The sequence below is a fragment of the Talpa occidentalis genome, unplaced genomic scaffold (genome assembly GCF_014898055.3).
Source record: "Talpa occidentalis isolate TD23 unplaced genomic scaffold, MPIMG_talOcc4v2.1 talOcc4.11, whole genome shotgun sequence".
In the NCBI taxonomy this organism is placed as follows: Eukaryota; Metazoa; Chordata; class Mammalia; order Eulipotyphla; family Talpidae; genus Talpa; species Talpa occidentalis.
Window position 1 is genome coordinate 51,489,483 of NW_023601104.1, and position 13,153 is coordinate 51,502,635.

At 39.1% G+C, this 13,153-nt stretch overlaps 2 long non-coding RNA genes across 3 annotated transcripts in view; one reads left to right on the forward strand and one right to left on the reverse strand.

The window, feature by feature from the left end:
- Positions 1 to 220: 220 nt before the first annotated feature.
- On the reverse strand, positions 221 to 5,365 carry LOC119238252 (uncharacterized). Of its 2 annotated transcripts, XR_008549786.1 has the most exons (5): positions 5,328 to 5,365; positions 4,969 to 5,029; positions 2,404 to 2,598; positions 1,784 to 1,897; positions 221 to 324 (listed from the first exon to the last, which is right to left on the reverse strand). It is a non-coding gene; the product is annotated as an uncharacterized LOC119238252 (long non-coding RNA). The 2 variants fall into 2 exon arrangements; XR_005123509.2 differs by lacking the exon at positions 4,969 to 5,029.
- The window catches only part of LOC119238253 (uncharacterized), a 139,508-nt gene continuing 126,634 nt past the window's right edge, over positions 280 to 13,153 (forward strand). Inside the window, exon 1 of the long non-coding RNA XR_008549790.1 lies at positions 280 to 340. This is a non-coding gene — a long non-coding RNA (uncharacterized LOC119238253). The remainder of the gene's footprint in view (positions 341 to 13,153) is intronic.

The window sequence follows — 13,153 nt, forward strand, 5'->3', positions numbered from 1 at the left end:
ATTCTCTGTAACTTCTGACAAGTCTGGGGTAAAAGGACTCTACTTGATAGTTGCTGAATGTGATCATTTCTGAACTTTTTTTTTTTTTGTTAGGATATCACTTTGTATACAGGCAGGAGAGGACTTTAGAAGCATTAGTTAATGTTTTCCCTTACCAGTATAAGATAGCATCTTACAATGAATTACTAGACATCTAATCATTCAGTATTTTTGGCATGAATTTATTATGTATTTTTACATAAATTCTTCATCTTTTTCTTAATTCCAGGAGCTAAATAATTGAATCTTCTCTGGGAGAATTACCTTGCTCCGAAAATGCTGTCTCTTTTTAAGAGAAAAGGTAAAGTTGATTATCTAATTGCTTACTAAACAGAAAGAAGCAAATTAAAACTTGGTTAATGGAATAATTTACTGCTTTGATTTCCATGTATTTCTGGCTAAATATTATATATTTTTTGTTTATAAGAGCTTAAATTTATTTTCTATGTAAAAGAAAACATATACAGATGATGTATGGTAAAAAATCTGCAGATAATGTTAAATGGAAAAAGCAAGCTATAGTGTGTATAGTATGATCTCCAAATTATAAAGTGAAAAATTAATATATGCTTATACAAACACCCAGAGATATATTTGCATATACATAGAAGTGCAAAAAATAATTGGAAGGAATGTTGGGATTTTGTTTCATTTTTTATTAAATCTTTCTTGCACTTACTGTTTTCCTGAATGGAAGTACTTCTCATGTGTGGGCAGATAGAGTAGTTTCTTAGAAATAAAGAACATGATGCTACTCATATCAGGGTGGAGAGTGAAGCCTCCTGATGAAATTGAAGTGCTGAGAGATGTCACATTATTTTGTAGGATAAATATAAAGATGTAAAATTGGGAGCCTGAGATAATAAGTCCTATTTCTTTCCTAAAAATAAAAATATATAATTCCGTGCAACCATTTATTCCCAATTGTTAAACTGTCAACGTTATATATTTAAGGCTTTGATAGAATTAGCATTCTCAGAAAGAATTACCAAAACTAAAGGGCATTTACAAGTGGCAAATACAAGCAATAATTTGTTAACCCGTGGAAAATGTACTTGATTTAAGTCAAACAAATCACAGTGCCTGAGTTCACAGGTATTCTAATGAGATGATGAACTGGGAAAGAAAAATGGAGAATGCCTGAGGAAGAAGTGAGCACATAGCACATATTGTCACGCTGTGTCTCTGGCTCTTCTTAGACCCTTGAGAAACATGCATGTTTTGGTGTGTGCTAAATTGTTATAGAGCAGATTCATAAATATAATAAAAGATAATTATAGTAAAGGTATTTTATTACACCCTAGGCGCCAATATAGCCTCATTTCTGAAGACTTAAAACACACCTACAGTTTAAAGTAGGTCCCTAGAGAAGCTGGTGGTGAGCCATCCAGCCTAAGGCAATTTATTGGCAGAATGAAATTCTGGCTAATTTCCTTAGTGCCAGTGTGTCCAGTGCGCTCATTAACTGCACTAGTTACCAATGGAAAAATACCTCTTTCAGTGCAGGGCACTTTGCTGAAGTGGAGCCAGCCTCCTGCGAAGTGCCTGCAAGATTGGTTTGGAGTATTCTGAAGTGGTTTGGGGGTCCCCAGAGACTCACAGCGTGGTGTAGTGACTCCTGTCAGGGGCCCCTTTGGCCTCCGTGGAAGGTTCTGAAGTAGGACTTGTGCTAATGCCAAGCACGGTTGCTAAGACAGCTTCTGTGTGTTATTGTGCGAAGAGGAGAGTTAGCCCCACGGCTCACCTGCTATTGTAGAGCGAGATGTGAAAGGAAGAGCAGAACACCTTGATGAGGGGTGTGAAGTAATGGCAATGCAAAGCCTGGGGATGGATCTGAAAAAGACTTGAGCCATGGTCACTCCCAGGGCAGAAGAAGCTGTAGTCAAGGATAATTGCAAGTCAGAGAGCAAGCAATTTGTTGAGGGAGAGTGTAGAGAAGTAAGAGGAAGGGGTGGGGAGAGGTAATATAATGATGCCAAGGCTTCTGAGGCAAATGGGGGGAGGGGAGGTTAGATGGGCCTGGGATGGGGTGGGGAATGAACTCTTAAGTATTTTTGGATTTTCAGGGTGAATGGCTATTTGTACAAGACAGAATTCTAGAACTTTCTGTGTGGTGACTTCTGCATTTTCACTTGACTGACAGATTCCCATTATGTTTTCTGTTTGCCATTCAAATGGACATCGAGGGGTGCTTTTCATAAGTGACACTCAAGGAATGACTGCTTATTTCCAGTCTTTAAATTGACTAAGAACCTACTGCAGAGGGGCAGGGTGGAAAGCCAGGAGCAGGATGACTGGATGTAGCCAGATTTGAGAACATGGTTTTCAGAGAGATGTGAGTATTGCCCCTTTGATAAAGGATACGGTAGAAAAAGTTTGGATTCTTTCTGGAGTCATTTTCCCTTTCCCTTCAAGGAAGGAGGACTAATGCGTGATTCACTTCAGTCTTTAGGGTGATGTCACCTTGTGGAACTCTGCGATAAGGGTCCGGGATGGTGTGAGACCGGGAGTGTCATTGGAGCAGAGAAAGAGACTAGAACTAGAATCCCAAGAGTGCATCTGGAGGGGCACAAGCATAAAATGGAGAAGGGAAAAGTCAAAGATTCGGCCAAGGATGATTGTGGGGTGTCTCTTGAAGACTAAACAAGTGAGAGTATCATTTCTGCAGCTGTCTAGAGGGAATAACTAGATCATTTACTTCATATGCTTAAGAAAAACAGCTGCAGAAAGATCAATAAAGGGAAGAGTGAGGAAACAGGGTAGAATAGGGAGGCGTTTTTCAAAGGCTTCTCCAAATCCACAAGGCATCAGTGAAAGTTATTATGTCTATTATGACAGACTTGGTGTTTTAAGATGAGAAATCCTGTCCTTAGTGAATAGAGCATGTAGTGAGCGACGAACAGCAGGTCTGCAAAATTTCTTTGACTGTGAACTGTTTACTTACTCGCCTGTGCTTATGATGCTTTTGTCTCTGCAGTTCTTTGTGGGTAAAATAATTATTTTTTAAAGATACCAGTTTTTAAAAATGCTCTTCTACTGAGCTTGTGAATTGCGAGGGGGAAAAAAAGGCAGCCCTGTGGTTGTAGTTTAGTCTAATGCCTTTGCAGAGCATCAGTAACAGTTGGGCAAAGTATTACGAGAGCTCCTGCAATAGTGTCACGAGGAGTTCAATTATGTAGTTTTATATAGAATTGATTATATTCTTGTATAACATATTTCTTTATGGAACTATGGAAACTACTTTGCTGAACTATAAGTTATTAATATACCTTAAGTTATTAGTAGAGCTCACTTTCTAGTTTCTACAGTTATAGGGTATTGCTGACATCTTTTTTTAAGATTATTTTTATTTACTTATGCATATAAGAACCGGGGTGTAGGCCAGAGAATTCACCAGAGACAGAATGGGGAGCAGAGCAGGCGGGTCGACTGGAATACACTGCTGAGGGGAGCAGCGGATGAAACAGGAGAGGTCGGCTGCACCACATGGGTCAGCTCCCTGGCTGGGGATTGAAGGGATTGAATTTATGCCACAGTGGCTGGCTATAGCTTCATAACGCTGAGACTTTAACCCCTGGTCCACCAGGGAGGCCCCATCATGGAAGGTTGTTAAGCTTGAAAATTGTGGGAACTTAGTTTCTTAGCTTTCCATGCAGCTGTGATGCCGACATGTCTCTTAGCCTTGGTCAGACAGATGCATCTACCCTGGAAGAGACTTCAAATAGAGAGAGAAGAAGAGAAAAGCAGGAATAACAGGGAAGCAGGGAGTCTTTTCTTCACAGGAGCAGTGGCAGCAACAGTCACTTCACAGAGGCAGCAGGGACAGCAGTGGTGAGGGTGGCCTACTTGGCGATGTGACACTGGGGACTTCCATGCTATGAGTTTGTTTAGTAGCAATTCTAGCTGCCTGGTCTTCCTTGTTCATGATCATTTTCTGATTTTAGTCTTATAGTCTTTCCTATGACTTTGTGCACTACTGAAAGTTCTAAGTCTCATTTTTTGCCAAAATCAGGCAGTCAGTATCTGTTCCTTACTATTGTATTTTATGTTTAGTGGGTTTCTTACATTGAATTGCATGTACCCTGGGTTTTTCCTTTCAGTTCTGTGACTGCATGGTGATCAGTAAGTTCTAGTTTGACAACCCAGGACTGAGGGACCCCTAGGATACATGACTTCTGGGCAAGTCTTTTTGTTGAAGCAGCGAACCTACAAAGTAGCCCGGTGGCCTTGGACATGTCTCAAACCTGCTGGATCTGTTTCTTCATCTGCAAACTAGAGGGACACCTGTTATTATGAAGATAAAATTAGATAGCTGATATGAAAGCCCTTTGCAACATGAAAGGGGCCATACCAAACCAAATGGCATGGTTAGTTCTAGATAAGTGTGCTCTGTATACTTCCTTAGCTGGCAACACGGAGAGTGGTTCTAGGACCAGCTGCATGGAAAGAACCTATTAAGAAACAGAGGAAATGTTGAAATACTTCTTTAAAATTACAGATCCCTGGGTTCTACTCCGGATCTATTGAGCAAAAATTCCAGAAGTGAGCCCTAATAATCTAAAGTTAGCAAATTTTCAGAGAATTCTAATCCACACTAAAATATGAAGATCCTGGCCATAAGAGGAGAAGGAACAGGGTGTATAATACACCATTTTCTCTTCTTACTGCACCTGGGTCAGTTCTGTTTGCTCAGTTTTAGAGATCCCACTTAAAATTCTTGATACTCTAAGCATGGACCATGAATCAGCATCACTGGCATCACTTGGGCATTTGTTAGAAACGCAGAATCTGGGGCCCCATCCCAGTCTCACTGACTCAGAATATGCAGTTTAACAAGATTTCCCTGGTGATTTGCATGGACATTAAAGTCTGTGAAGGACTGCTCCACAGTGATAGAGCCCAACGGGGGTGAGAGGAGGCAGGACTTACCTATCAGGTGTAAGGGATTGGACCCAACAGGGGACCCTCTCTTCTTCCCCAAGCTTTCAACCTACCGAGACCAATCAGGAATCATAGGTGGGGATCAGAATGCCAGTTTTTTGTGTGTGTTTTTTTTTAACTGAGAAATCTGTATTGGAGGACATGACTGGGACAAGTATACTTATCTACTTATCAGCCTTTCCTGAATTGAAAGTAACCTTCCAAAGGTCAGTCCTCCCCAGCCACTCTGCCCTATTAAACTCTCACATGGTTAGGGCACCCTTCTGGCAGGGAGACAGCCAAAAGAGAGAAAGGACTGACCCAAGGCTGCCGACTTTCTTTCCCCACCCCATCTGCTAGTTACTCACGCCTTGCTTTAAGTAAAGCCATGAATCCTCTCTAGGCAAGTAACTCCACCGCAAGAGCATTGTGACATAGAGACGGCAATGACATCGTGTGGAGTCTGGCTAGGCAACCCCCTCTCCAACCCAGCTGCCTCTTTTTCTCCTCTACTCCACAGCTGCCAAGGCTGGGGAACCCCATGAAAACCAGGTGGTGGGTGCATCTGCAGTTGAACTTCTGGAGGGAGGAGCCAGCTAGTGAGCTGTACATTTTTGAGATGGGGCTGCTATCACCCCATGCCTAGGTAACTTCACCCTGGACTTTTCCTTCAGTTCTTGAAGAAGCTACTTTTTTTCCATGCATAGGTTTCTCACTTCCATTACGTGATAATGACTGTGAATTCAGACTACTTGCCTTAAAGCCTAATAGTGTGTTAGTGATATGCAAAACTCAACATTGAACCCCAATGTGTCTAGCATCATCTAATCATTTAATTGACCATAATGATCTTGTAATCTGGATTTTGGAATGGACAACTCGGACATTTTTTCAGTGTTTCCAGGTGGATTTCATATGTAAAGGGGAGGAGATATGTAATGTCTACATGCCAAGTAACTGATTTTTCAAATTACATTCATTCCTCTTTATTTTTTTGCAAGTATAGGGGGTTCAATATAGTTCAAGGAAAGCATTGTGGTAAACAGCCAGCTTAAATGTGAGCAGTGTAAAGAGCAGCAGCTTGCAGAAATATTGCTATAGATGCTAAGACCGTATCCTGCCTCGATACAGACCACACATAATTGAATCATGTTCAATAGAAGGCTATTACAAAACCGAACTTATTTGCAATGCTAATGTGGGGAAGACAGCTGTCACAGGGAATTAAATATGATCATTCAGAGCTTGAATAAATGAGGTGTCCATTATCTTCTGGCTGTGTTGCAGGCTGCTTGAAGAACACAAATAAATGATACTGTTGCAGTAACCAGCCATGGTTTTGTTTTTAGTCATAGAAATATGAGAGCAATGGAGGCGGGGGTGGGGAGATAGGGCTACAGAAAAGAAGCTTGGCAGATAAATGCAGGCAAGTGGGCAAAGAGTTTGATTCCCCCTTCCCTCTGTGAAACTATCTTTCCAAGGACATAATCAAAATTCTATTTTTTCATGTCTGATGTGGATTTTAATGCTTTTAAAGATTTTTGTCAAGATTCCTCCTTTCTCCCTAAAACTCATCACAACCAATTCACACAGAAAGCTGAATGTGAAAGGGTAGAGGGGGAGTAAACAAAGCTAATCCTTTTGTCTCTTCCCCAAGGCCTGCCTTCTCATCCAAGTGGATAATAAAGATAAACAGAGAACTTCTTCATGGTTAATCAATCTGCCAATGAGCATAAAAGGTACTTGGATCAGAGCTAGTTTTAAAAATGCTATTAATTATTCCAACTAAAAGAGAAGGAAGCTTCCTTTGATTGGCTCTGAGCAACTTATCTATGAATTAGTTTTCCTATGTTATTAACATGAAGATACTAAGCTGTCCTCTTTTTGACAAAAGAATTAGAAGCAACTCTTCAAAGAGCACTTACATATAAGACCATTTAGAGATAGAAGATCTAATGCAGGTATTTCCAGAATACCTGTGATTAGTCTGAAATTATATAACACTGGTCAAGAGAGAAATCCTTGCCTCCAGAGAACAGTGGCTGGCAAGATAGTCTTCCTTAGGAAAGAAGGGAGCAAAATGACCCCTCAGAAGTAAACAAGGTCTGCGAAAAAGCCTTTGTCTTATGCTCTTAGCCATCATTAGACGTTAGCTGTCATAAGAAAAAAAATAAGTAAAAGAGAAATTAATAAGAGTGTGTCTATGCCTGTCTTTTCTACTCTAAGAAACTTAATGTTCGATATTTTGTGTATTGATACATGAATTGCATTTGTGCAGCATTAAATTCAATTCAAGAAGGTATTCTATTTCTAGCTTCTAAAGACTCTGAGTACCTTAATGTGGCAGGTCTGTTAATTCTCTATAACAGGTTAAAAATCTATTCCTTTGAGAGAACACTCTTTAGTCTTCTCCATTTATAGTGATGGGAAGAGGAAAAATAGCATTGACCTTAAGAGTTAAAATAATTCTCTAGAGCCTTGACTTGGAAGGAAATTTAAGTGTTAGAACAGCCTGATGTGGTAGGAAGCTGTGGACATTAAACCCCCACATCCACGTCTTGGATGTCTCTTCACAATTCCCAGCGTGCTATGAACTGGACTTCTTGGCTAGGGTGGGCGGGCTGCTGGCAACCAGAGGTGGAGCTGAGTGCTGAGTGGCCATGTTGACCTTGAAAACACTGGTGCCGAGTAGGCCTGACTCCTCATCTTACTTCTCAGGTGTTGGCTTGCATACTGGTTTCAGCTCAGATGCGTTGCTGGTAGGATACTTAATCTTCTTTCTTTCCATTCTCCTTCTTCTCATGTCCCTTCTAAATAAACCATTTAATTTTTTTTCTATGTGTTTGTCTGCTTTTGGTTCTTGTCTGTTTTTTTTTTTTTTAAAGATTTTATTTATTTTTGCATAGAAGAACTGGGGTATAAGTCGGAGGTGCAGGGGGTGGTGAGGGTTCAAACCGGGGTACTCCCTTATATTTCTGAGTGTGCCTGCTAATATAAGTAATCATGGCATCTTTAGGCCTAGGTTGGGAGAGCCTCTCCTAAATTACTGAAAACAGAAGTCTGTCATATTAGAAACTTGAATAATTTATTATAGGACTAAGATATTCCAGGTGGAAACTTAAGCTTTTAGCTGAAATATTTCTTGTCAGTCCAGGATTATTGAAATGATTGGGGTCTAGTTTGGTCATGTGCATGGCATGTTACTTAAGAGTCAAAGTTCTAAGAGATTGTTAGCTTAGTGTATATGCTGCCTGCCTGGTCCTGCTGGGCTGGTGGTGGGAGGAAGGATGTGAGCATTTAAGGATCTGAGACCTTTGATTACTGTTGTGGGAAAAGTGTACACATCTCAGCCAGCAAACATTTATTTTCTATTAGCTACCATTGTTATAGGCACTGGGGATATGTTTAAGAAAAAGAAATCCTATTCTCAAGCTACTTATTCTGCTAAAAGTAATTCATAAAAAGCAAATTGATTTGTTGTTAGGGAGAATTAATAGTCATCAGGAACTCAAAATCTAGTAACTTGTTCAGTTCAGTATTCATGCTACTTATATTTTGAAGTCTCAGTGTCCTCATCTGAAAAATGGGAATAATAATGAATTTCTAAGCAGATTGTGATAGGAACTATATGAGAAAATTTTTATGCTTGATACACAAAAAACACTCAGTAAATGGTGTTTACTGTTTGTGGCTAATAGTGAGAGTTCTAAAAGCTGAGATCAAACTGACTTTGACTTCAAATGCCAGCAACATGTTATCTCTTGATGTATGGATGCAAGTCATTTAACTTCTCTGAGTAGAAACATTTTCACATTTGTACAACCTGTGGATTCACACAGGACCTTGCACTATGTTTAATGCTCTGGTACTCCTGCCTTGAAATTTTTAATAATTTTTGGACAAAGGACTTTGAGGTTTTATTTTGCACTGGACCCTGCAAATTATAGCTGGTCCAGTCTCAGAGCTTCAACGTCCTCATATAGAATGGAGATGATAATACGTACCACATTACATTTCAATGGTCTCATTTTAGACTCTCGTTTTAAAAGTTTTTATCATTTTCCATTTGTCTCCTTTTCAGACATAATATCGTCACACCATGCTCATATGGGTTTGTTTCATTTATTTTGTGCAAAAGAAAGTCAACTCTATTTCTTACAGGAAGATGAAAATTTAAGCTTAAAGCACACAGTCTCATGCTTTAGCAATGAAGAATCGTATTCTGAAGGTTTCAACATCTATCACAGACTACTCAGTGTTTTTATGTGAGGAAATTGTTGCATTTAAAATAGAAGATATAACAAAATGTAGAACAATTCATAAACTTATATAATAGGAATATATCCGGCCCTTGGGTTGATGCTTTGATGTAGAGCATAGTATGAAAGCAAACTTCAGTACTAGTTCAGTGCCCTCTTATAACTAATCCTTGCAATTTAGGTCCCTGTATCCTAAGCCAGAGAGAAATAAAGAACCAAGTCTCACTATACTGGAGACAATAAATTTGAATGAAAGATTGAAGAGAAACAAACCATTTCTGAGTGCTTCAAGCAAAACAGCATAGTTGCTTTGAATTCTCATCCATTAGCAGGTAGGAAGAGAAATGGGAAAATGAAAATAGCTTTAAGATCAACTGAGGTCTGTTGAGATAATAAGGAATCCGATGTAAGCATGTGTTCAAATCCTAGCAATTTTAAAATTTGGATTTCTATCTTTGACAATAAAAAATTAAGTGTTGGGTGTGAAATCTAGTATCATTTGGATTCCTAGCAAAATTTCTCTAAAAGCTTTAAGGCACGTAAATATGACAGTGAGTTTGTGTGTGTGTGTGTGTGTGTGTGTGTGTGTGTGTATAGAGTTAAAAAGAAGAAAAGGGCCAAAATCCAAATGGAATCACTAATGTTAAATCCCACCTCACCAAGCAGAGACTTAATTACAGTTGCAGCTCTCCCGGAAATGGAATCTTAGAGCAGTCAATCTCAATTACCAGATCAGCACAGTGAAGTGACTGGCCTGATGGAATCTCTAAAGGAAAGTAACCGTCTACAACCAGTCTACTTTATGGTGGTACAACTTTCTTGTTCTTGCTCCCTTTTGCCTATAAAAGTCTTTCATTTTGTGACGCTGCTCAGAACTCCTTTCTGTCTGCTATATGTGGTATGCCCCATTCTTTAATCACTGAGAAAAGCCAGTGTAGATCTCTAAAATATATATAGTTGAACTCTGTATTGAAAGTAAGAAGTGGCTTGAAATTTCCTCATGGTGAGGTGAATATACATACATACACTTTAGGTTTGCTTCTCTATAAAGCTTTGTGAAGGCCTAAATGCAAATGGACCAGGATTGGCAAATAGGGTCTTTTTAAATCCAGAGAATAGCTGTACTCAAAATTTGGGGAAAAACTTTAAACATGAATTAAAAAATACCAGTGGAAGCATAGTTTGTAAAAACATAAATACACCTGAGTTGAGCTAAAAAAATGAAATTACTAAAATTCATTGAATTAAAAAAATTCCTTGACATTTCATGAAATGAATTAGATTAGAAATGAAAAAAAAAAAGATTAGATTAGAAATGAAGAAGGGAAGAACACGGATGGCCACAGAAGCAGGCCCTGCATTACAGGGAGGGTGGGGGTGTGGGTGTGAAAATGGTGGAACCTTCTTCAATGAAGAGCTTTTAATTTGCAATTAATAGAATATCTGCTTTACTTTGCAACAAATTTAAGCTTACAATGCTACCCCCACTTGAACTTTAACAAATAAGAGGAAAACGAGCAGTTGGCATGGGGTCCAGGGATGGGAGTGTGAGAAGAGCATGGTTTTAAAATTCATTGTTCATTAGTTCACGTTTGTAGGTTGAAAGCTTTTCTTAGACCCTCAAAGGTCAACGGTGTAATAATGCTCTTTATTATCATAATTATTATAAATAGTTACCTTTTGTTACTTTGACTGTGCCACTTAGAAAAATGACTTTTGAAAATAGTTTTTCTTCAGTCCTTACCCTCACTCTTGCCAGAGTGGCAAAAGGAAATTACTGGTGTTGAACCATAAGCGAATCAGAGGGAGACAGAAGTGGATGGGGCACAAGCCATGCATGTGTCGGGGAAGGGGGTGAGAGAAAGTAAGACAATATCAATGCTTTCATTTCTGGCAGTGGGCATGTAATTTCAATTTGGATTGTTGGATTTCAATTTGGCGTGTTTAGGGGTGGCCTGGGATTCATTTAAGTTGCTTGTGGAATGTGAATGATAAATCCTTTTTTGTGTGTGCATATAAGGTACATATGTGTTAGACTTTTTCAAGGACCCCAGAGATAATATAATTTGAATCCATCCTGTGGAGTTGGTCAAAGTGTTAGGAAAAAGCCCAGCTGGGTTCTACAGCAACTGTGGAGACTTAAGTTGGCAGAACAGTCTAGGTTTTAGGTTTAACAAATTTTGTATTTTTTAGTAAGTTCAAGAGAGGGATGAAGTGGCTGATGGTAGGAGTGAGAAATCTTGGAACAACTTCTTTATGATGCTGCTAAAGAAGAATGTGCTAAAAATCTTCTAATTGGCAGAGTTGTGGGGAAATCATATACATGAGGGTGAAACCTAGAAGTTGAATACCTCCTATGATATAGGACATGGAAAATTATCAAGAGGAATTTTATATTTTTTCATGTTAATGTAATATTCTTGGATTGGAATGTAGTTTTTCTACAATGTAAATGGACAATAAATTGCTCCCTGATAACTTGGAGACATATTTCACTACAGGCATTTGCTAAATTCTAACCATGCTTGACATTTCCCTTCCTGGTTTTATCATTGAATGAACAGAGATATCTTATACTCAGTGTTTCAAGCTTGATGGTATCATACAAGTATGATCTAAGACATACTATCATAGTTGGCTAATTTATAGAGTATTAACATTTAAGAACAATCTCCCAGATATAGAGATTTAGGTGTTTGAAAGATACTCAATGACACTTAAAATCAAAATGAAAACCTTTCAACCATCTTTTCCTTCTCACTGTTGGTCAGTGATTGATTCTCACTAATACCCTACCTTTTCTTCTTACCTTATCCTTGATAGATTGGGTAATATTTAGACTTTTGAAGGAGAAAGATGCAGGACATTTCAAGCAGATAAAAAGCCCGTAGCATGGAGGGTAGAGTTGCCCAGAGTGCCTGAAGATGTGATATTTTAGTGGGGCCTAGACAGAGGGAGGTGAGATTAGAAAGAGAATATTGTAAGATGAAACCAAAAGATAGATTGAGGTCAAATTGTAAGGGCCTTTAAAGGTCTGTGATCTGAGATTTCAAACAAGTGAGTCTGGCGACAGTGTGGAAGCTGCATTAAAGAGCATGAAGTACAGTAAGGGCTGAATGCAATTACGTTTTTTGCCTGATGAAAAAGGACAAGACAAACTCTGCCTGTGACAGCTGGGAGGGAGAGAGGGATGAGAACATTTTTCCCTAGGTAGAGTTGGAGGGATTTAGGTGCAAGATAATAATGGTGAAGGGAAAAGGATGTGTCAAGGGTGACCCAAACTGAGGTTACTGGGAAGAGCACTGTGAAATGGGCAACTTGGTAGCAGAGCCGGGCCTGGGAGGCTCAAGGTGGCACCATGCTTTAGTTTCAAGGGCTGATATAACACAAATTGGGTGACAACTTATAGAAACTTTTATTTCACACTTCTGGACACTAGAAATCCATGATTAAGGTGTCATCTGGTTGGTTCCTTCTGAAGACTTCAGGCTTGTTTCTGGCCTCTCTCCTAGTTTTTTGAAATTCCTTGGTTTGCGGCAACATGACTCCAATCTTCACATGGTGTTGTCCTGTGTGTGTGTGTGTGTGTCTATTTCCAATCTTCCCCTTTTTACAAGGATATAAAAATACTGGATTAGGGGTCCATTCTTCTCCAGTATGAGCATATCAACTAATTTTATATCCAACAACTCACAAATGACATCATATTCTGAGGTACTGGGATTAAATGTATGAGTTTTCAGGGGGATATAATTCAACTCAGCAGCAGGGTAGATGACATAATTGACTTTGGAAATGCTAAATTTTAGATTTCAGAGGTTATGGATTAAATATATGAGTTTTCAGGGGGATATAATTCAACTCAGCAGTGGGGCAGATGACATAATTGACTTTGGAAATGCTAAATTTTAGATTTCAGAGGGCCCAATTCAACA